The sequence below is a fragment of the Culex quinquefasciatus genome, chromosome 1 (assembly GCF_015732765.1).
Source record: "Culex quinquefasciatus strain JHB chromosome 1, VPISU_Cqui_1.0_pri_paternal, whole genome shotgun sequence".
NCBI lineage: Eukaryota > Metazoa > Arthropoda > Insecta > Diptera > Culicidae > Culex > Culex quinquefasciatus.
This window is the reverse complement of record NC_051861.1, coordinates 46,433,622-46,456,787: the sequence shown is the minus strand read 5'-3', so window position 1 is coordinate 46,456,787 and position 23,166 is coordinate 46,433,622. Positions and strand designations below refer to the sequence as shown.

Here is a 23,166-nt window from a genome sequence, read left to right as displayed (position 1 = left end):
AAAAAAACATGTAGACGAAAATCTAACCATACTGAATGGTGAAAGGAAGAGAAGATATGAATTAATTCAAAATTTGTTTAATTCAGATGATTTAACTGATTTTATGCCCTTAAAAATGTTGACTTTAAATTTTTTTAAGTAAATTACATTAAAAATTCTATGATTTTCATTTGAATTCTTTCATTAAAATAAAATGAAAAATGTGTCATTATCTGACAATGAGACAGGTGAATATTTATTCTTGCAGACACTTGAAAAATTTGACATTCTTAGATATCAGGCAACCCTGGTTTTCAGAATATTAGAAACATTTTTGAACTCTGATATTTTGTTAAAGTATGACGACAGATATTTAAACTAGCCAAAATAAGTTATAAATCCAAAAAATAAACAGCGTTCAAAATTTAATGTAAATCAAAAAGCTTGCAGCTTCGTGAAAATTTTGATGAGTACAGAAAATTCTCTATGAATATGATATTGGTTTATAGAGTTATACTTTGAGAATTTATTATATTGTTTATAGTATCTTGATTTATTGCAAAATATTTGATGAAAACAAAATTACGATTGAATTAAGAGTGAATCACTCATGCATATAACTATTCTTTGAAAACGACTGTACTCAATTTTTGGCTATCTACAGATTTCTTTTTAAATTGTATTAATTGTACTGAATGCCGATGCAACAATTGAATGAAAAAATGTTTTTTCAAAATGCATTTTTACTCGATCAGTTGTAAATGAAATAAAAAATGTAAAGTTTGGAAAAAAAACTAAAATTACAACGAATAAAAATGATTGCGGAGTTGCACATTTTTTATTAAAATCAAAAGATTTTTGAATAACCCCAAACATGTTGAAAAAGATTCTAAACGCTGGGAAATGCATTTTGAATAGATTTCACACTTGATTTTTTATAAAAATTTCTAAGTTTTTTGAAAAAATATTATTTTTTTTTGTCCCCTGATTTCGAGCCTATTTTGAAGGGGGAGAGACAAAAACTCTTAAACATATTTGTACCAGCCTAACTAAAAATTAATAAGTTCAGTATATTAGACAAATATTACACGTGAAAAAGTGAAAAGCTTTTACTTGAAAAAATTGTATTGTTTGCTAGTAGCTTTTTGAGCCTACTGTAAAATTCAATAAAGTAATTTAAAAATAAAAAAAAATTTGACACTGTTCTAAAACTGTAAAATTTCGAATTTATAAAAAGAAATCTCAAGATGCTTTAAAAAGAGATAAATATCCAGCATTCTAATCCAGCACAGTTGCCACCAGAAATAAAAAAGTTTTTCATCAAAAGCTAATCGATCCTCCTAAAATCCGTTTCCTGCGCTTCCCTATCCAAATTTTCAAAATAGCTTGCGCTTTATTCTTTTTGCTTAACTTTTGAAAACAAAAACGAAATTCAAAAAGTGAGACATTATTGTGATTTTTTGTTTGTTTTGTTTTCTTTTGTTTGATACATCACCATATGTGAAACCGTCCACACAATGCACAATGCACACACAGAAACGCGCGCAGAATTTTCACCGAATTTCCTCTTTGTTCGTTTTTCTTCCTCTTTTCGATTCGTTTTTCTTTTCCCGCTTGGTGGTGGTGTGTGTGCGTCCTCAAATGCACCGATCTCGTTTTTCGCGGTTTTCTCTTTTTTTTTTCGCTTCTTCCGCCTCCGCTGCACCGCCTTAAACCGCGACAAAGGACATTGACGGCCAAGTCGATCAGGTCGACCAAAGGCAGGACATTCGACGACGACACACTGCTGGCAGACAGCCGCGGCTTTCTTACGACGACGACGTCGGAGGGACGTTGTTCGCGGGGTTTTTGTCGTTTGGGGGAATTTTCTAGTGTTAGCGTGGGGTGGGGAGTTAGTATTGAGGGTGGGGAATGTTAGGGTTTCCTTTTAACAATTATGGGGGATGTTTCTAATCACAATTGTGCTTTGTACTTGGTTGATTCGATTTGAACTGATTGGCAGTTAATGACTTCCGTTTGATTGGCGCAAAAGGCAGTCATTGAGCGTTTTGATTTGTTGACAAAAAAAGGATGTTCTCTTCCTCTTTCGCTAGGATGCGGTTGTGCACACATAAATATGTGCAAAAAAAAAGACGTATCGAGGGAGTGGGTGGCAGGAGGGGGAAAATTTACACACGCGGTCTCCGAGTGTAACGTGGGTGTGTGTTTGTGTGAGGATGTAGATTTTTCGCAAGGATCTCGACTCGTTGCAGGGGGAGAGTGGAGGGGTTGGTGAAAAAATTCTGCATAGAACTAGATGGTTGGTATTCCACACATGTGTGACACACGTACCGAGGGTGGGGTGGTTTAAAGGACTTTTTTTTCGCTAGTTTTGTTTCAACACACTAACCGTGATTGTTTGCTCTTTTGTTTTGTCTTCTTCGGTTTGCTCACTTTCACTTTTACGTTTTCACTTTCGTTTGTTTGTTTTGTATTTTTTTTTTGTGTTTGTAGTATTCGGGGGCGAGTATTCCAGTTTGCTCGTTTTTTCGGGGACTTTACACTTACACTTTCACTATTTTCTTCTCTTTGTTTTTCGGTTTTGTCAAAATTGGGTACTTTGTTTGTCGTCGAAGTTTGGAATCAATTTGTCATCCGGCGCCGTTTGCGAAGTTGCTCGTTTCCACGAGGGTAGTTCCACAGTTTTAGCGTCCGTTGCGGCTTAGCCTAGTTTAGTGTTCATGGTTGCACAATTTAAGTAGTCTTTGTATTAGTTCGTGATTTTCTTCTTTTTCTTCTTCAATTCACACTGTCTCAGTGTCCCAAATTTGTCTCGTGTCTTCCTCAAAATTTGTATTTTTTTTCTTACTGCTGTTGTTCTATTAGCTCAAACTTAAAAATACTTCACTCAGACTTGTTTCTTCTTGATTTTTCTTCAGCTTGTTTGGTTCGAAAATTTTCACTCTCACTGGTCTTGTTAAACGGTTGTGTTGTCGTGGGGATTTTTTGCAGTAGTAAAAAATTGCGACAAACTAAACTTTCGGGGGGGTTGGTGGTTCTTCTGTAGTGTCAACACTGTGTGTGTCGCTGCACCGCCACCGCTTTGGTGGGTGGAGAGTGCCACATTTTCACGAACACGTGTCGCGCGGGGAAAAAATGTTGTATTTTTTGTTTTGTTTGTTTGTTTGTTTTTGCTTTCTTCTCAACTGCTAGAATTCGAGCAGTGTTGTAGCACATTTATTCTAGGTTTATCTTCTGCTGCCACTATCTTCGCTAGTAGTCCCAACGGCGATTGCATGCATCAATCGTCATTGTAGTTGTCTGACCATTTTGCTGTTTCGCATAATTTTTCACTCATTTTTTTCGGATGACATTTTGCAACATTTTGACCAGTTTGCGTACTTTTCCCATTGTGACTGGCGGCACTGTTCACTGTAAGCATCGTTTTTCTTCTTCTTCGAATGTTTTTTTTTTATTGTTTTTGTTTTGTATTTAAGCAGTTTGTCTTTTCTTAATCCGTCCGATTAATGAAACAAGATGTTTTATGTTATATCTATACCACTTCCTGGAGAACATTTCACACACACTAGATATAGTCGTTTGTATTTTTTGCAGTTGTTATTTGTCGTTTATATCATGAAACTCAAAAGTCCAACTAAAGAGTTTGTTCAAAGCAAGAACACCACGCGGGGTGGTGGGAACACTGTTGATGATGTTAAGCTAGATGACGATCCCTGGCGAGGATTGGCCGCGACCTGCTGGCTGGTATGCGATCGCTGGCACGCGGTTAAAACGGTATCCACGATGGCACGTTGTTGGTTCAGCAGACTGGGGGCCATTTTTTCTGATTTATTTTTTTTGCAGGATGTTATTTTGCGCAACACTATTTATTTTTGCTGTTTTAACCACTTAATCCTCGTTTGGTGTTCGTTCAGCGACTTTTAAACACGGCTTGGATCCATCTTCATCGACGATTTGCTGATTTTTTTTTGTTGTTTTTTGCTGATTGAGGCTGAGTGCAGATGGTTGGTCTTGTATTTTTTGTTCTTGAGCTTCTGGAATCAACACGATTTTTGATGTTTTTTTTCGCGAAACTGTTTGATTTTGTTTTTTTGCGTTCCAAATTTTCAAATCACGAAACTCGAATCCGGATTCGGGTTTTTACTGAGTTTTGAATTTTTGACGATTCCCGTTTTTTTTAGTCCGAGGATCTAAGAAAATACACACACGCTGTTTTTTAGGTCCGAACCGTAAGAGAGTCGAGTTAGATGTGGTGCACGACTTTCTCTGAAGCTACGATAATACCGTAAGGAGTCTCGTCTCTCGTAAGGACTCCTTGGTATCTCCGGCGGCGCCGCGCCCGACAGCAGACACTTGCGGGGTGGTTGGCAAACTAAAACACACTGAGGGAAGGTCCCCCTGCTCGCGCGTGTTCCTCCGATGGTCTTGACCACTGGAGAGGGTGGTCGAGGGTGTGTGCGGGGCGAGGGTGGGTCGAAGAAGCTCGGCTGCTGCTTCAGGACGCCGGGTGTGTGTGAGGGTAAATATTTATAAAGCGAAGAAAATTACACTAAATTTTATATATGGAGAGACCATTTCTCGAAGGGGTGGTTTTCACCCGCAGCCGACGACGACGATTTTTGTGCCAAGTTAAAGAATATATAATAATATATAAGAGGGGTAACTTGAGACGATAGTCCGATCTTCTCTTGGCCCGATTGCTCCTTGTGCTCGGTCACTTTGTATCTAACTATAGCCTGTACACACTAAAATATATACACATCTGTGTAAAAGTCTATAAAGTCGGAAGTATTTTTGTTTTTATTCTTTCTGTTTTTTTATTATATATGCGCGCGTGTGACCGAAGATGTTTTAAATTTTGCAGCAATCTCGTCCGACTTTTGGCTAACGACTGACGACTTGAGAACGTGGGGAGCGCCAACTTTCCTTCCTTACAATTTACGCCTCACACAAGCGCGAATCTCAGATCACCGCGGCACACACTCACTAGTTCGCGCTCTCTTTGCTCATCACTCGCACGCACACCAGCGCAAACGCTTATCACCCCCACACATACACACCTCAACCCCAGACACGCGTCATCCTTCGGGAAAGCTTCCACCTACCACCCCCTCGAAAAAGCCGGAAAAACCCGTCTTGACTCACGCTCACTCTCTCATCGCACACACACATACACTCGCACGCACGCACCCTCACACCAACACACCGAAAGACCGGTTCCCGAACCCACTTTCACCCCGCTCGCAGTAGGCGCCGAGTGTTAGAGGGCGCGCACATGCGCCCTGCACGCGACCCGAGCACACTACTTTCTAAAACCCCCTCTCTGTCTGTCTGTCGTTACAATCTCTCTCTCTCTAGTTGCCTACATCCAGGGGCACCGCCACTATGTTCTACAACACCCCCTTATGTAGAAGCTCTAGCTCTAAAACGAGGCGCGTGTGCGCGCAGCACCCCCTCTAGTACTTGCTCACTAGTGTTGGTGCGGCGCGCACCCCCACCACCACCACTTGGTACAAATCTCCGACGCGACACGAAGTAGTTTTCCTTCGGCAAACCGAGGAACTCGGTGTTCCTTAATCTCGGAGAAAATGCACCCCCCACCACCCTCTTCCGTGCACTAGTGTGTGCGCGCGCTTATGTACTCGAACCCCCCCCCCCCCTTCTCCTCTCACCTACATCAACAAGCATTAACTTTAATGCCAACATTCCCATTACAATAATGCCGAAGTGCGTCCCCGACTCCTTTGACCGGGCCGCTCGGACGACTAAGAAAGCTCACCGGCAAACCTTGGTTGCGCAGCGTGCTGCGCACTCCCGAAGCTTGCTGTGATCAACATTCTTGGAAGAGGTGCACCCGCCTCGAGAAAGCGAAAGTGGAATCGCCGTGCTTTTTTGGAACCGCACCACACCGAATCTCCGGCCACGTGTGTGGGATGCAAAGTGAAAGTGAGCCGCCTCGGATAAGAAGGCCTCCTCCCCGTTGAGGTTCGCTGGAAGGCCTGGTGGTTATTGATTGGGACATTGACGGATGGACGGGGGTACATACGCACATCAATCAGGTGGGCGAAGATTTTTGGGTGAAGGACCTGTAAGGTTCGCACGCGCGTTAAGGCGAGCGATGTGGTGGATTTGAGCGTGTGAATGTGGTTAAATTGAAGGATATAAGCACAGACAAACAGACGCAACTTTTGACGGTTAATTGTTCAAAATGTTTATCTAATCTAATCTAATCTAACCCTAGTGCAGCCAATCTTTCGAAGGGATCGTGAAGAGTGCCTTAAGTTAGATTACGCCTAGCACTCTTCTTGTCGTTTATTAACATCTCGACGTCGTCGTGCTATCTTGTTGCTACCACCATTTCGACGTTCCGAGAAAAACGCGTTTTAACACGCAGAAAAATATTTTGTAGAATCAGCCTGTACGAGGTTTGATTTGCTCAATTCAACATTTTTTTGTTGTTGTTGTTTTGAAAAGGGTGCTTTGACGTTTAACGTTGATTCAACAAAAATCTTGATTTTCAAATCAACAAAACGTTTTGTTGATTCAAATATGCCTTATTTTTCTGCGTGAATGTTTGACCTTGAATAAACGAAAACCAGAGCACGCAATGCAAACAATAACAAACACGTTTTGTTTGGCTGACCATTCTGTGCTGGTTGCTGGAGTCCCGAATTATAATTACAAATGTTTACGGTAGTCTAACTTGTACGTGCGTCAAACGTGTTCTGACCTGAAATCCCTTTGGCCAATTGTCGCACTTACATCAATTTTCAGGCTGTGTCAAGATAGCACGACAAGATTGAAACTACTTTCATATGTAAAGTGACAAAAATGCACGGAGTTTTTTTTTCGGTTTTTATTGAATATCTCAGGATTGAAATCGAATTTTGGGGATCTGTGAAGATCAAATTGTGAGCTGCACAAAACAGCGTCCTTAACTCAATTTGGCCCAAAATGCACGTACGACAAGTTAGCACGATGACGACGATCTGTAGTGGGCCATTGCATTGGAATGCATTGAAACGCACAATGACGTCATAGTGCTAACATGTCCTACGTCGCTTTCTGACGTTCCGAGAAAAACGCGTTTTAATGTTTGACCTTGAATAAACAAAAATGAGAGCACGCGACCATCCTGTGCATTGCCCCGTAAGTTTGGTTAAAATTGGTTGCCGGAGTCCCGAGTTTTAATTGAAAACGCGATCTGACCTGAAATTCCTTTGGCCAATTGTCGCACTTACATCAATTTTCAGGCTGTGTCAAGATAGCACGACAAGATAAGAACTTCTTTGATATGAAAAGTGACAAAAACTTTCGGAACTTTTTTGGTTTTTATTGAATATCTCAAGATGAGGCATTGTGAGCTGTCTAAAATGCACGTACGACAAGTTAGCACGACGGTGACGACAAGCGTTAAAGCGACCAATCCTACTGAGCAATTCTTTTTTTAATTTTAATTTTTTTATTTTTAAATCCGGCTGAAACTTTTTTGGTGCCTTCGGTATGCCCAAATGAGGCCAATTTGCATCATTAGTTTGTTCATTTACTTTTCCATTAAAATTTGGCAGCTGTCCATACAAAAATTGTTTATAAAAATTCAAAAATCTTTATCTTTTGAAGTAAGTTTTTGATCGATTTGGTGTCTTCGGCAAAGTTGTAGGTATGGATAAGGACTACACTGAAAAAATATCATACATGGTAAAAAAATTGGCATTTGTTTTATTTCACTTTTTGCACTAAAACTTGATTTGCAAAAAAAAACACATTTTTTTTATTTCCCGATATGTTTAAGGGGACATCAAATTCCAACTTTTCGAAAAATTCCAGAACGGACACATCTTTGACCCAGTTATTGGTCGCAAAAAATGTTCAACTTCGTTTTTCGATGTAAAATCAAATTTGCAATCAAAAAGTTTTGTAGTGAAATTTTTGATAAAGTGTAACGTCTTCAATTTATAGCCCTTGTAAAGTAACTTTTTAAAAGTAGTCACAGTTATTATTTTTTAAAATTATTGCCCAAGTTTGCCCATCCTTGAAAAAAATATTTAAAAGCTGCGAAAATTCCCTATATTTTTCATTTATGAACCTTGTTGATACAACCCTTAGTTGCTTAGATATTGCCAGGCAAAGATTTTAAAACAGGAAAATTTATGTTTTCTAAGTCTCACCCAAACAACCCACCATTTTCTAATGACGATATCTCAGCAACTAATGGTCCGATTTTTAATGTTAAATTAAGAAACATTCGTGAAATTTTCTGATCTTCCAGATTTTTTTTTTAATTGAAACTGACATTTCAAAAGGGCCAAACATTCAATATAGCACCGTTTTGAAATATTAGTTTTGATTCAAAAATTGTGTAGTCCATATCCATACCATATGCTAAGAAAGTTTTGGTACTCCGGGACCCTCTGGGATGGGGCATTTATTTCCACGAATGTCTTGGACACTGTTTGCCGTGGTTATAGCGCCACAACTAGAGCGTCCAATTTCCCGGGGTTACAGAATTCCCGGGAAACGGGAAATTTTCAACAAAATTCCCGGGAAATCCCGGGAATTCCCGGGAAATTTCAAATTTATCGAAAATTGTTCTTCAACAAAATTGTATAAAATATCAATTTAATGATCATAATTCATGAAAATATATACATTTTCTAAATTTATAGGCTTCCAATTCGTACAACAGTGTTGTAAAAAAAAATCATTTTATTTTTGTGCAGTATTATTTTTCTAATCACAGTGTTTGGACAGCGAGTGAAATCAATCCATGCTTTAAAACCATAAATTTGCAATTAATTATGGAGTTGTGAACAGTTTGAGAGAACATGATAAAGAATAATATTGAGATGACGTTGAAATGAAAAAAAAAATCATGAAGAAAATATGGATTTGTTGACAAATCTTTTTGTCCATAACAAATCTTACGCATTGAATTCACCTTAAAACTGCCTTTTCACTAAAAATATTTCTTTTATGAAGTCACAAGTCAAAGTTTTTAAATATTTGGAGCTAGATTTTTAAATATGTTTGCATTTTTTGTACACCTTCTATACAATACGAAGTAGTTTTATAATGATCAGCTTAAAAATGACTTCGGCTAAAAGAATTTTCAAAGCAATAAAAGTAATTTCATATTAATTTCGCTTACGCTCTGTTAGTGTAAATTCTTTATATTAAACTGTAAACACTTTTTAACAAATTAACCAAATTCTTCTTTCACAACCCTCTTTGAAACATCAAATGATTTTTTTTTTCAATTTTCATTCAATTTGGCCATGGTAAACATAATCGTGAAAAAAAAACTTAATATTGATCTTGGCAAAAAGAGGTACCATATTTTCTGATGATCAAAAAAAAAATCAAATTATTCGCTCTACAGCTTTGCCTTGGCGTTCTCGATTGCGAGATTCCTACTCGAAACTAGGTGTCCGAAGGCTTGATTGTTGAGGCAATTGCAAACCTCTTTTTACACCTTAGCTTCCATCCACCCCGGGATTCGAACTGACGACCTTTGGATTGTGAGTCCAACTGCCTACCAGCGACTCCACCAGGACAGGACCCAGGGAGACGACCCCTACACCTGGACTGAGCTAACGACCTAACCTTTTTAGGTTAGTCCGGGGCCAACATTTACTTCCCGTCCGACGGAAGGCGTGATCAGACAAATTTCGTCTCAAAATTTGCCACCGGGACCTTCTGGGATCGAACCCAGGCCAACTGGGTGAGAGGTAATCACGCTTACCCCTACACCACGGTCCCGGTTCTGATGATATAACAACAATTTTCGTTTAAAAAACTAACCAGAATTATAATAGTTAATTTTCATTCCAAAATATCGTAATTTGTGTTACTTTACGAATAAACAAGATCCCAGTTGTAAAAGCTTCAGAAAACAAGTCAGAAACTAATAACGTGAATTTTTAGACGAACTGATAAGTTATAAGAACATGAAATTGAATTAAATAAAATAAAATTGAGTGTTTTCATTTTTTTTGTAAATTAAAAAAAATGTGCCAAGAAGTTAGGAAAATGTAAACTTCCGCTTGAATTTCGGGAATTCCCGTGAAATTTACAAATTTCCCGGGAAACGGGAAATATTTTTTTTTCGGGAAATCTCCGGGAATTCCCGGGATTTTTTTTTCCCGGGACGGGAAATTGGACGCTCTAAATAGTCGAGAGCCAGAATTTCCGATAAACTGTAAGGATGGGCCGGGAATTCCCGGGAAATTTACAAATTTCCCGGGAAACGGGAAATATTTTTTTTCGGGAAATCCCGGGAATTCCCGGGACGGGAAATTGGACGCTCTAGCCACAACTTGATCTCTGTAATAGTATTCCTAATTCCAGTCCAAGCTCGCCAAGTCGTCATTGCCTAGTGATTAGCATTTTTGCTTACCAATCCAAAGGGCGGGGGATCGAACCCCGCCTCTAGCGCCTTTGTTTTTTCGTTCATATTCATCATTTCAAATTTCTTTGTTTTTAACTTTTCGTTGGGAGTAGATGGGAATCGAACCCAGAATCATTCACTCACAAAGCGAACCCCGTAACCAGTCAACCACGGCAACTCCTCTGAACAAAAGTTTTTCAAAAAGGCTTCATCCATAAAGTACGTTACGCTAAAATCAGAATTTCTCCCTTTCTCTCTGTTCCCTTGAACAAGCTTTTCCTACACTTATAACATGCAATGTAACGCTTTCTCAGAATAATATAATTCAAATATAGTTTCTGATTTTCACTATTAAACCAACTTTTTTTTGTAAGATTACTGATAAAACTTTGCTAGCTTACTTCCACATGAACTGTTTATCACTAGATTTTTGTTGAAAACGCTTTGAGCTGTGATTGAACGTCAAAATGCTGATATGGCAACATTACAGGATTGATAGTGTTTGGTGCTGTTCCCTTAGTCTGAAGTAAAAATTGTAAGGAGCACTTGGGCTACCTAGAAATTTTTATTGAAATCTTTGAATACATAACACTGACCTATACAAATTTACAAAAATGATTGCGCAGGCTCAACTCGAGGGGAAGCATAAAGTTTGGGGTCGTCAGAAACACGTACTCTTGAAATTTTTCAATTTGGACAGGGCTGAATGGTTTTTTTTTCTTCAAAGTTTATGTAGACAATTGTGGGTCTCGTGGCGCAGGGGTAGCGGCTTCGGCTGCCGATCCCGATGATGCTATGAGACGCGGGTTCGATTCCCGCCTTATCCACTGAGCTTCTATCGGATGGTGAAGTAAAACGTCGGTCCCGGTTTCTCCTGTCTCGTCAGAGGCGCTGGAGCAGAAATCCCACGTTAGAGGAAGGCCATGCCTCGGGGGGCGTAGTGCCAATAGTTTCGTTTTTTTTTTTCGTAGACAATTAGGGTGGTTCGTCGCTGTTGCATACAATCCAAAAATTGCATGCAATATGTGGGAGTAAGGAAAAGCACTAATTCTCCATATAAACTTTGGAGAAAAACCATTCGACCCTGCCTAATATTTTTGAAAAATTCAAAGTGCACGTAATTCAGGGAACCCTAAACATCATGCTTCCCCTCGAGTGGAGCCTGCGCAGATTTTTGGTTGGTCGTGGTTTAGATAAACACCCAAAACTGGCAGCGCTAGTCCGAGAGAATGATGGTCTCGAGTCGAGAGAATAGTGGTACCATTCACGGACGCAGAGAACACAGCTCGAGATGGGCGATAGAACTATTCTCTCGAGGTTCATTTGCAAAAAAAGTTCATCCGTCAAACAAAAAACCAAAAGTGTCGACAACGGGAATCGAACCAGAGACCTTTGACAAACCAATCCAATGACTTAGCTGCTTCGGCCACCACAGCTTGGTGACCAACGAGAAGTCAGAAGTCGATGTATGACACTTGTTGGAGATTTATTGATTCAACTAACGTATGAACTCATTTGTTATGATGGTGTGAGTTGGTACCATTATTCTATCGATTTTGGCACTGAGCCCTCAATAAATTTTGAGAGACCGATTATCTCGACTCTGAATTTTGGGTGAAGGAATGATAATGTTTGGCTGGCACGGAATAAGATTTTCATGCTTTGTTACCAGACCCAAAGAAAATCTCTCCATATGGAATTTTATCAGTACGGAATGCACAACACATGCCCAACTTCACACGCAAACATTCACCTTTCACTCGATCAGCCTGATGTCCACGTCGGAATCGATTGATCTTAATTGAACCATATTGAAGTCCGATTCCGGGCCCGAGTCCTGAACCAGGTTGTTTCCGGCTTGTTTGCGGTTTATTTTAATACCACACATTTCCACACACCCACATCCACACCCACACACCACCTCATACATCATATAATAAGTCCTTTTTTTCCAGTGTCATTTTATATTTCTCAACGCTCGAAACTGTTGCTGAATTGCTCGTTATGCTATTGTTTCCGTTGGCCACAACATCCACCTTTTCCGTCCACATTCCCGTTCCGTTTGAAGCGCCGTAAATCGTGTGAAGCTTGTGTGATTGCGGGTTGATGTTTGCGTTCAAAACAATTAATCCCGCTCAAAAGCATCGGGCGTTAATTGCTGCTAACCTGAACGGCACCTCGAACCATTCATGGGTTGGCTGAGATTGACTTTGTTACTTTTGTGTTACGTCATGGTTGTAAAATTTGAGCATTTAGGCCGATGCAAATATTTTTAAAAGTTATTGTCCCTCGGCTCTGGCCGGAGTCGAGGGGGAGGGGGGGGGGGGGGGCAAAAAAAAAAAAAAAATATAAATATTAAAATAACATGCCATAGTTTCAACATTTGTATGGAAAGAGTGTTTTAAAATGTATTTTACACTAGTTCAGTTGTTTTGCAATAAAAGTTTTCAAAAAATGTAAAATTTGACGAAAACAAACATTTTAGCGAAAAAAAACTTTAGCGATAGAAGACATCGAAAATTTTCAAAAATTCAAAAGATTTTTTAATCAGCCCAAACATGCTAAAAATGATTCTAAACGCAAGGGAATTCATTTAAAATTGATTTTAACTAAATGCACTTAAATTTTCATAAAAATATTGAAATTTTTTGAAAAAATATTTTTTTGCCCCCTGATTTTTCGGGCCAACTTTGAAGGGGGGGGGGGGGACAAAAACTTTAAATAAAATTTGTGCCAGCCTTATAAACAAAGTTTGATGTGATTTTTTTCCAGAAAATGTCACAAGATTTTCAGAAATATTAAAACAAAAAAACAGGAATAGAACAAGAATGCTGTCGATAAGATTACCCAAATAAAGAGATCTATTTTCTGCAAACCAAAAATAACATCCTGGATGTTATAAGGACACATTGGGAAAGACGACATTAGTAGTTTCAACACATAACATGAGAACATGATAAAATTAGTTTAGAAAACAAATGACTCAGAATCCATCTTTGGGTATGCGGATTCAATAATTTTCAGATTTGTACTTTTCTGGTTCTGAGAAACAATTCTGATGTAAATTTGTTGTCTTGTTTTTTTCTTTTCGACGAATTGGGTCAGCAATTTTAGACATATTTATGACCAAAATTTGATTTTTATGAAAAATATTGGTCATGATAATTTTCCTGCAATACATTAAAATTTTAGTTCAATTATCTCAACATTTGTTTTTCAAGCAACTATATCAAATGATCCGGTATTTTCTCTAATTTTTGGTATGGTTATGCTTGTTTGCATATTTTGGAAGAAAGTTTTTATTTTCAGTATCACTTTTTTCATCACAACTCGATTAATCACTAATTGTGTAATTTTGGAAGTTTGTTTTCACGAGATTGAAATTTATTGAGCTTGACAATTGATTCAAATTCAATTTAGGCCAGATTAAAAATATTGAAAATTGTCAACTGCTAATCACACTCTAATCTCAAAAAATCGATACAGTTGCGATAGTAAACGACAGATTATCTGCTGATTTTTGTTCAACCCAATGAGCACACACACACACATTCACATTAACTTGCACATACTCACCGTAAGCTCCCCTTCGCCATTTCCACCCACTTTCAGGCAAAAAAAAAAGTGGAGAAATGAAAATAAAAACCCTTTTTTATCCATCGAAGCGAAAGCAATCCCATTACTCAATCGAATAATTTATGATTTATTCTTTTTTGATTCGACGGCGACGTCGCTCGGCCTGACGACGAGGATGACGTCGAGTGCAACTTTGCGACGATGACGGTGAACACACACACACACACACAATCGCGCGCGTTAGGGTTGGGTGACAAAACGGGGATTTATGGTTGATGTCGCGGCGCATTCAGGGTTAGTTTTTCACTGTGTGAATGTGTGTGTGATCGTGTATCGGATGAAGTGCATTATGGAGCTTTTTAAACTGTTTCTACTTTGCTCGTGACGGAATTTTTTGCTTGATTGAGTGGAAGGAAATCTAGCTGGATTTAAAACACTTGCTCTGTGGAGGCTCGGTGAAATGGTTTCGAGTGAACTGTTACTGATGCAAGTTTTGCTAGAAATGATTAACTGTGCATCAAAGTAAAAAAAAAATTATCCTTACACAATTTCTGTAAAAAAGCAAAAAATTATAATAAAATAATAAAATATAATAAAATGAAGATGTCTAGATAAAGTAAAGTCAATCGTGATTAGTTCTAAGAAATTTGTATGATGGGTGGATCCGCACCTTAACATGAAAACAAAAATCGGGTTTAATACAGTATCACAATACATGTTAAACATAACATATTTTGATTCAAATTTTAATTTTACTAATGATTACCAACTCTTTCAAATTTTACACCGCAGTCATCCACGAAGAACTTGACAGTTTCTATTCTCGCACCAAAACATAAAAATATATGCTAATTATTTCAACACGGAAAAAAGCAGTTGAAAATGCTACATATTAGGACTTAATAAACTTTAATATTTTAGTTGAATCCTTGAAAATAAAATTGATTACAGCGATTCCAAATTACCTTTCATCACTGAAACTGCGAATACTTTAAAATTTAGGCGCTGACCTTATAAGGGTACTGAAATTTTGTTTTTGATATACGGGTAATTCTCCACGAACTCACACGAAATCGGAAAAAGTTGCCCCGACCCCTCTTCGATTTTCGTGAAACTTTAAGGGGTAATTTTGGTCCCTGATCACGAATCCGAGTTCCATTTTTCGATATCTCGTGACGGTGGGGTGGTACGACCCCTTTCGTTTTTCTGGTTTTTTACTAAAACACGTTTTTCAGTGATTTGTAGCTCGCAATCGTGAAGAGATAGAAATTTGGTGTCAGAGGGACTTTTGTGTAAAATTAGACGCCCAATTTGATGGCGTACTCAAAATTCCGAAAAAAACGTATTTTTCATCAAAAAAAAAGTTAAAATATGGTTTTAAAATCGCTGCCATTTCCCGTTACTCAACTGTCAAAAATCGTGAGACATGTTTAATGTACTTTTCGAATCTGAAATAACCCAGAAGGGCCATTTTTTTATTTAAAACAAAAATTGTTATTTTAAATAACGTGTTTTTTCTAACTTTGCAGGGTTACATTTTAGAGTGTAACAATGTTCTACAAAGTTGTAGAGCAGACAAAAACAAAAATTTTGATATAAAGACGTAAGGGGTTTGCAAGTATTCTTCACGATTTATCGGAATTTTACCAAAAAATTTTTTTTGAAAGAGTTATGATTTTGACAATTTTCGACCAGTTTTTCGAATTTTTAACCCCAAAAACTCAATCGTGTATTTTTGAAAGTAATTTTTTCGGAAAGTTTCAGCTAATTTTGCATAAGAATGACCCCTTGGACGATTGTTGTGGCTTGTGCACTGCTTGTTAGGGTGGGTACGGATTTTAAAAAGTTCTCAGATCAAGTTCTGGTGTGGTTCCCCTTGTAGGGCATACCCAAAGGGACTCTTACACCAAATTTCAGCTCATTTGGTTGAAAACTGGCTTGTCTCAAGCGGGTTCAATTTTACATGGAAATTACTATGGGAAATTTTGAATTTTCGTTCATTCGCTCCTACAGGCCTGGGGAAAACATGTAGAAACTTCTAGGATGGCCAGAAATGAGCGGAATCGTCTGGAGAACAACTTTTCCTAAGAGACCAGGTCGATTCGTTCAACCCCCATCGAGCTCAACGGCAATACATCCGGGGTTTTCGGAACCAACGGTTTTCCCCAGAAAAGCATCAAATTTTCCTTAGCATGCTATAAATGCTTGATGAACACCACGACGCCACATGTCAAACAGTTACCACGTGGACTAGCATCGCCTATAAAAAATTACTTTTTATTACTTTTTGAACCATAGAATTAAAATTTATGGTGATCCTGATACTATTTAACTGTATTCTAAACCTCCAACTAAGAAAAAAAAAATGTTATGGTGCAAATTTTACAATCACGTGGTAGCTGTTTGACATGTGGCGTCGCGGTTTTCATCAAGCATTCACAGCATGCTAAGGAAAATTTGTTGCTGAACGAAAATTCAAAATTTCCCATAATAATTTCCATGTAAAATTGAACCCGCTTGAGACAAGCCAGTTTTCAACCAAATGAGCTGAAATTTGGTGTGAGAGTCCCTTTGGGTATGCCCTACAAGGGGAACCACACCAGAACTTGATCTGAGAACTTTTCAAAATCCGTACCCACCCTACTGCTTGTATGTGAGGATTTATCGAAAATAAAAAAACAAACCGGATACACTCACTCATCAGAAACATATTTTTATTTTGAAAAAAAAAAAAAAATTCAGATTCTCGCAATGCACTGCCGTTTTACGGCGATATGATGTATACGCCATTTTGGACATTTTCAATTTTATTTTACAGTATGATAAAAAATCTTAAAGGCTACCTGAATTTTTCAAAAAACTGCTCTGGGGCCCATTTTATTAAGCAAACAAACAATGATGTATACGCCAATTTTACTCATCAATGATGTATGTATACATTGAGAATTGATAAAAGTCAAATTCAATACTATTTGAATGTTGATTTGAGGTTTTGGGACCAAATTAAGACTGGGTAATATTTTATTACATTATTTCGATTTAATTTTTAAGGGAACGTCCATTAGGCATCATCCATAAAGTACGTCACGTTCTGAGAGAAGAGGGGGGTTTTGAGCAAGCGTGACGTTGCGTTTTAAAAGCATAGGGAAATCGTGACAAAGAAGGGTGGAGTAAATTTTGGCTGATTTTAATGTGACGTACTTAATGGATGTCACCTTATCCACATCCACGAAAACACTTTTGAAAATTTTAGCCCCACCCACCTCCCTTGCGGACAATTGTTTTTATGGAGCGTAGACAATCGCTAAGGGAGCGTTCTTTTATTACGTAACGCAAAAAATCTGATTTATAGACCCCCTCCCCCCTGGTAACAAAATTTCCATACAAATTATAAAAATTTCGTATGGAGCGTAACACATTCTCTGACCCCCCTCCCATCCCCGCAACTGCGTTACGTAATAAAAGAACGCTCCCTTAATACCCTCCCCCCTCTTAAAGTAACCACGTGGACAATGCATTAAGGAATCCGCTCAGCTGTCAAAATAGCTGGCACAAAAAATATAGCCTGCATTGATCGAGCAATGTATACATACATCATTGGGAAGGAAAAGTAGTGATTTTTTATTGCTTTTTTTCGGCCAAATGATGTTTGTGGTTTAAAATCGTAGAGAATAGGAAAAAAACAAGAAATTTTGTAGGGGCCACATTTTTATTGTACTTTTTAACAGTTTCTACAGAGCAGACCTTAAATTAGTCATTTTAAATTGAAAAAATGAACAAAAACAGAAAATCGTGTCTACAGCAAAATCACCTTAATGGCGTATACATCATATCGCCGTAAAACGGCAGTGCACGAGTCACAACAAGCGTTCAAGGGGTCATTCTTATGCAAAATTAGCTGAACTTTCCGAAAAAATACTTTCAAACGCACACGATTGAGTTTAAAGGGTTAAAATCATAACTTTTTCAGAAAACTTTTTTGTAAAATTCTGATAACTTGTAAAGAATACATGCAAACTTCTTACGTCTATATATCAAATTTTTTGTTTTTGTCTGCTCTACAACTTTGTAGAACATTGTTACACTCTAAAATGTAACCCTGCAAAGTTAGAAAAAACACGTAATAAAAAAATGAAAAATTTTGTTCTAAATGAAAAATGACCCTTCTGGTTATTTCAGATTCGAAAAGTACATTAAATTTCCCATAAAATGACATGTCTCACGATTTTTGACAGTTGAGTAACGGGAAATGGCAACGGTTTTAAAACTATTTTTTATTTATTTTTCTGATGAAAAATTCGTTTTTATCGAAATTTTGAGTACGCCATCAAATTGGGCGTCTAATTTTACATAAAAGTCCCTCTGACACCAAATTTCTATCTCTTAACGGTTGCGAGCTACAAATCACTGAAAAACGTGTCTTAGTAAAAAACCAGAAAAACGAAAGGGGTCGTACCGCCCCACCGTCACGAAATATTGAAGATGGACCTCGGATTCGTGATCAGGGACCAAAAAAACCCCTTTGAGCAAAGCAAAGTATTCGTTACTTTGGATATGGTATGTATAACACTACAATAAATCAGGGAAACATATTTTAAGGCACCCCGATTTCCCGACACCTTCAAATCAGCAATTAAAATTTTAATAAGACCTTTTTAAAAATTCTGCTGTTTTTTGTGAATATCTTAATATTTTTTTTTCTTAAAACCTCAACAATTATTCTTTCTTTTGAAACTTGCGTTATTTTTTGTTGCAAAAACCGAGGAAAACGCAGTTTTTGGACCACCCAATTTTGGAGAGTGCTCCTACTAATCGCCAAACAAAAAAAATGAGGGTCTAATTATTTTTAACCATACAACTCCCATGACAAAATCAAATCAAATTGTTCGTTCAAGAGTATCGCGAGATTCCTACTCGAACCTAGGTGTCCGAAGGCTTGATTGTTGAGCTAATGGCAAACCTCTTTTTACACCTAAGCTTCCATCCACGCCGGGACTCGAACTGACGACCTTTGGATTTTGAGTCCAACTGCCTTCGGGCGACTCTACCGAGGCAGGACCCTGAGGGTCGACCTAGACTGAGCTGACGACCTAACCTCACGGAAGGCGTGATCAGACGAATCTCGTCTCGAAAAATGTCGGCCGTCTGGGATCGAACCCAGGCCGGCTGGGCCAGAGGCAACCACGCTGCACCACCGGTCCCTTGCAAATTTGAGCTAATTCGGAGTACTTTTGATTTGGATTCTTCCTGTTTAACGTGGAATCGCTGTGTAATAGCATTTTTTTTAATTGCTTAAAGCAGTTCCTAATATTTTTTTTTAATGTATGTCCTCTGGTTGACGTTGAAATTAGCGTCATAAATTGCAAAATAATGAATAAGGTTAGTCAATTATCATGATTTTATAGAAGTTACATAAACTTTTGGCCTGTTTTTTTTTTGCTGGTAGTATATTTTTTTGTAAAATTATATTTTTTTAATAGAAATTATCTTACACACTTTTGTTTATAAAACAACATTTTAAAATTTAGTTACAACTCATTCTAGAGAGTCGTGAACTTGCTGTAAAATTCAGTTGTGTTGAAATTGAAATGTCACGAAGTATTAATGAAAAAAGGCGAGAAGCGGTTGTTGAAATTTTTTTTTTATTGCGGTCTTATCTTCATTTTTTCAATGATTTAGACTTAAAAAGATCCTCCTGATTTTTTGGAACGTTTTTGAAAAACATTTGGAAGTATTAGCAACTGCATAATAATAATTAAATTAAAATGATTGTTCTGTTTCAATAAGCGCTGCTTAATGTCTGAGTTCTCAATAAACGTATGTGTTTCGATGAATTGTTAAGATATGCCTCCTTCTTTTCCTTCGATATTGAAACAGAGAGAGAGTGTCAACTATATTACAATTAAATATAACAAATTGCGAACTAACATATCACTTATTCAGCTTAGAGCCGCTAAATAATAACAAAAAAATAAAAAACAACGAATTATAACTATTTTCCACAAAACAAATCATTGAACTGTTTACAAAACTTTGATAAATAAATGTAATTTTCTTTTGGAAAAAAGCTCAATGTTTTGTTTTTTTACACAATTTTTTCCATTTACTTATAGAATTCTGATGTCCTAAGCAGTATTTAATTCAATTGGTTGATGTATGTGGCAGTGCGTGGCCGAATGGTTACGCTGTCCGCTTTGTAAGCGGATGATTCTGGGTTCGATCCCCATCTGCTCCAACCTTCCATCGGATGAGGAAGTTAAAATGTCGGTCCCGGCCTTGGTTGTTAGGCCGTTAAGTCATTCCAGGTGTAGGAGTCGTCTCCATGCCATAAGTACAAATAACACACCAAACCAAGCCTACTCCGGTGGAATCGCTGGCGGCGGTTGGATTCACAATCCAAAGGTCGTCAGTTCAAACACTGGGGTGGAAGGTTCCTTGGAGTAAAAGAAGTTTGGGTGCCCTCCCCATTCAAGCCTTCGGACTCCTAGGTTCTAGCAGAAACTTGCAATAGAGACCACAAAAGACCCGGGGGTCGTTAATGTGGATGGTTTGATTTTTGGTTGATGTATGTTTCTCTAAGTAATCTAGCTCACAAAAAGCATTGGCCTTCTTACACCTGCTTTCTGTTAAACTTTTTATTTAATATTGATTTTATGTTGTTGAAAAAAGCACATTTTTTTAAAGATACCTATTTGGCTTAGCTTAAGGAACCATCCATTAACCAGGTAGACACTTTTTATGATTTGTTTAAGTTTTACGAAAATGCTAGTAATTTTAAGATCTTTAATAATTTTTAAGACCTCAAACTTGCCGTCTAACTTGCACTTGCATGTGTCGTAGAGCAACAATAAGACAATTGACAATAGTTCATCAGATGTCCAAACAAACAAACAAACGCTGAAAGTTTCATCCAATTCCAGGCACCTTGATATGACCTCTAGGCCAGACGCTGATTGCAGAAAATTATTATAACTCCTTTTTTTATTAGACTTGTAAGTTTCTGGTATGTTTTTTCTAAACATGATGTCAAACTTTTACAAAAAGTTTATCGTTATATCGGTTTCGGTCTATATGAAATTGAATATTCGCTCAAATAAGATTTCAAAACATTTTATTAACATCTTCAAAGTTTTGATTAAATACAACGTAATTTTGAACTGTACATTATTGCGTTACACCATTGAACATCACTTTCCCCGTATACCTTCCAAACATTGTGAATTAATCACCTTTTTAATGATAGTTTTAGAAAATATTCTAATTCGAATGAAACTTTCGAAACATTTTTTTTTAAATTCCACTGAAAATTCCATCACTTGCCAAAACTACACCACAACTACAACTCTTACCTATTGACAGTGCATTCGGGTCCACCAAATTTCAAAAACCGGTTCCAATATCGCCGTCTCGCTTACGCTTCGCTTTTTGGGAAACCTGGGGCGCCAAAAATTTAGCGCGGGAGAGTGTCTAATCGGGGCTCGTCTATCGGTTGCAGCCCCAGCAGCGCTCGTTGATTCGTTGCACGGGCACCATTTTTGGGCAGTTTGCACTAATCTCTAATGAGCTGATTAGGTTCTGCCCCACCAGATGGTCGTTCGGGGTCCAGAAGTTTGGAGTACGGAGTCACAGTAACACTCGTTTAAGGTCCAATCCGGGTGAGTTTTTTTGTTGTTGTCTTGAATCGGTTTTTATTTAGTATTGCACATTATTTTTTAATAATAATACACAATTTTGTTTTTTTTTATTAGAGGGGGTCGAAACGTTCTACATCGCTGAAGCACGCATGAACTCACTTTCGCACGTTGAAACTTAGGGGCAAACACGAGGGCCGAAAATCACTCCAAACACTGGGTTCTTTTTTTTTTGTTGTTTAAAACTTGATGAAATCACTGGCAAAACGAAACCGCAAACAACAAAATCATGCAAAACTGGTTCGAGAAAGTGTGTCGATTTTGTTGCACTAAGCACGCCTGAAGATGTCCGTGAGTGGGCCGAAACGTCGTTGAGAGGGTCGCGCGCGCGAGGCCACCCCGGAACGGGTGGTGCTGCTTTTGGGGGTGGCTTTTGAGAGGGTTAATGCGTTCCGCTTTAATTATCGATTAATTTCCGTGCGCGCACACACACACACGCGCGCGCGAACACATTTTCGGCAACTTACTTTCCCTATCATTCACCTCCGGTGCTCCTTGCGGGTCGTGATCCACATAATTTTTTTAATTATTATATATTTCGGGTGGTGTTGGTTTTTTGGATGATTTTTTTTCCTGGACTTTTCGGGATTTTGACGATTTTTGAGATTTAACTTTTCCGGTTGGAGACGAATTTACTGACAAATTGCGAAATGTACTTATAATGGAAAAAATAAGAAATTTGACGCCGGTATTTTTGGCATCGCGCGACGGACGGCGATAACACGCGTATTAACAACGACGCTAGAACAGCGTGACTGAGCGTCATTATGCGCTAAAAAGAAACACTGACCGCTGGGTAATTACATACATACGTACAAACACACACAGATGCACACATGTGAGGGGGGAACCCAGCCTGGCCAGCGATCCAGGACCGACCGGGAGAGCCTAGCGCACACTTTTTTTTCTCCCCCCGAAAAGCCGAACACGCCGAAAAGAGGGTGGCCAGGGCAAAAAAATCCTCGTTTTCCCTGCCTGCGTTTCCCGGATCGGGAAAAAATTTATCATTTTCCGAGCTTTCCCTCCCCGAGTGTTAGAGGGACACATCAGCGAGCACACAGAAAAAAAATCAGCCGCGCGAACGGGGAATAAACACCAACCGCCTGTGTGTATGCAACCCGTGCGTCCTCCTCCCCCCACCCACAATTTTCCACGAGAGGGCGCGCACGAGGGGGGGGGGGCTCTCGCTCTCCGGCCGTTCTCTCCTCCACGCGGCGCGCTGTTTGTACATAAATTTTTCCGAAACGAAAAATTCCAATTTCCCCCCTCATCTGTGACTGTGTTTGTCACCCCGCGAAAAAACGGCCGCGAGGGGGCATGCGAAGCGCGGAAAGGGAGCACGAGGAGAACAAAAAAGAATCCATACACACATATATTTTATCAATACATTTTTCCTGGCGCAAGCGTCCGATTGTACTTTTTTGGTCCTTTTTTCCGCTCCGCCTTTTACCCACACATCGATATCGAGGGCGCGCGTTGTGATATGACATGTCGCGGGAGAGAGACTCCCCACGCTGACCGTGACTACGTCAC

General features: G+C 38.6%; 1 protein-coding gene across 7 annotated transcripts in view; it reads right to left on the bottom strand.

Annotated features, from left to right (window-relative positions):
* The window catches only part of LOC6035513 (homeobox protein prospero), a 159,392-nt gene extending 137,022 nt beyond the window's left edge, over positions 1-22,370 (bottom strand). For 3 of the 7 annotated variants that reach the window (XM_038249606.1, XM_038249612.1, XM_038249613.1), the window contains exon 1: positions 2,311-4,884. The gene's annotated coding sequence lies outside the window, so the exon portion shown is untranslated. Of the gene's footprint in view, positions 1-1,474; positions 4,885-21,291 lie in introns of those variants that run through there. The other 4 variants (XM_038249611.1, XM_038249607.1, XM_038249608.1 and 1 more) reach the window with 4 other exon arrangements.
* Positions 22,371-23,166: the final 796 nt, after the last annotated feature.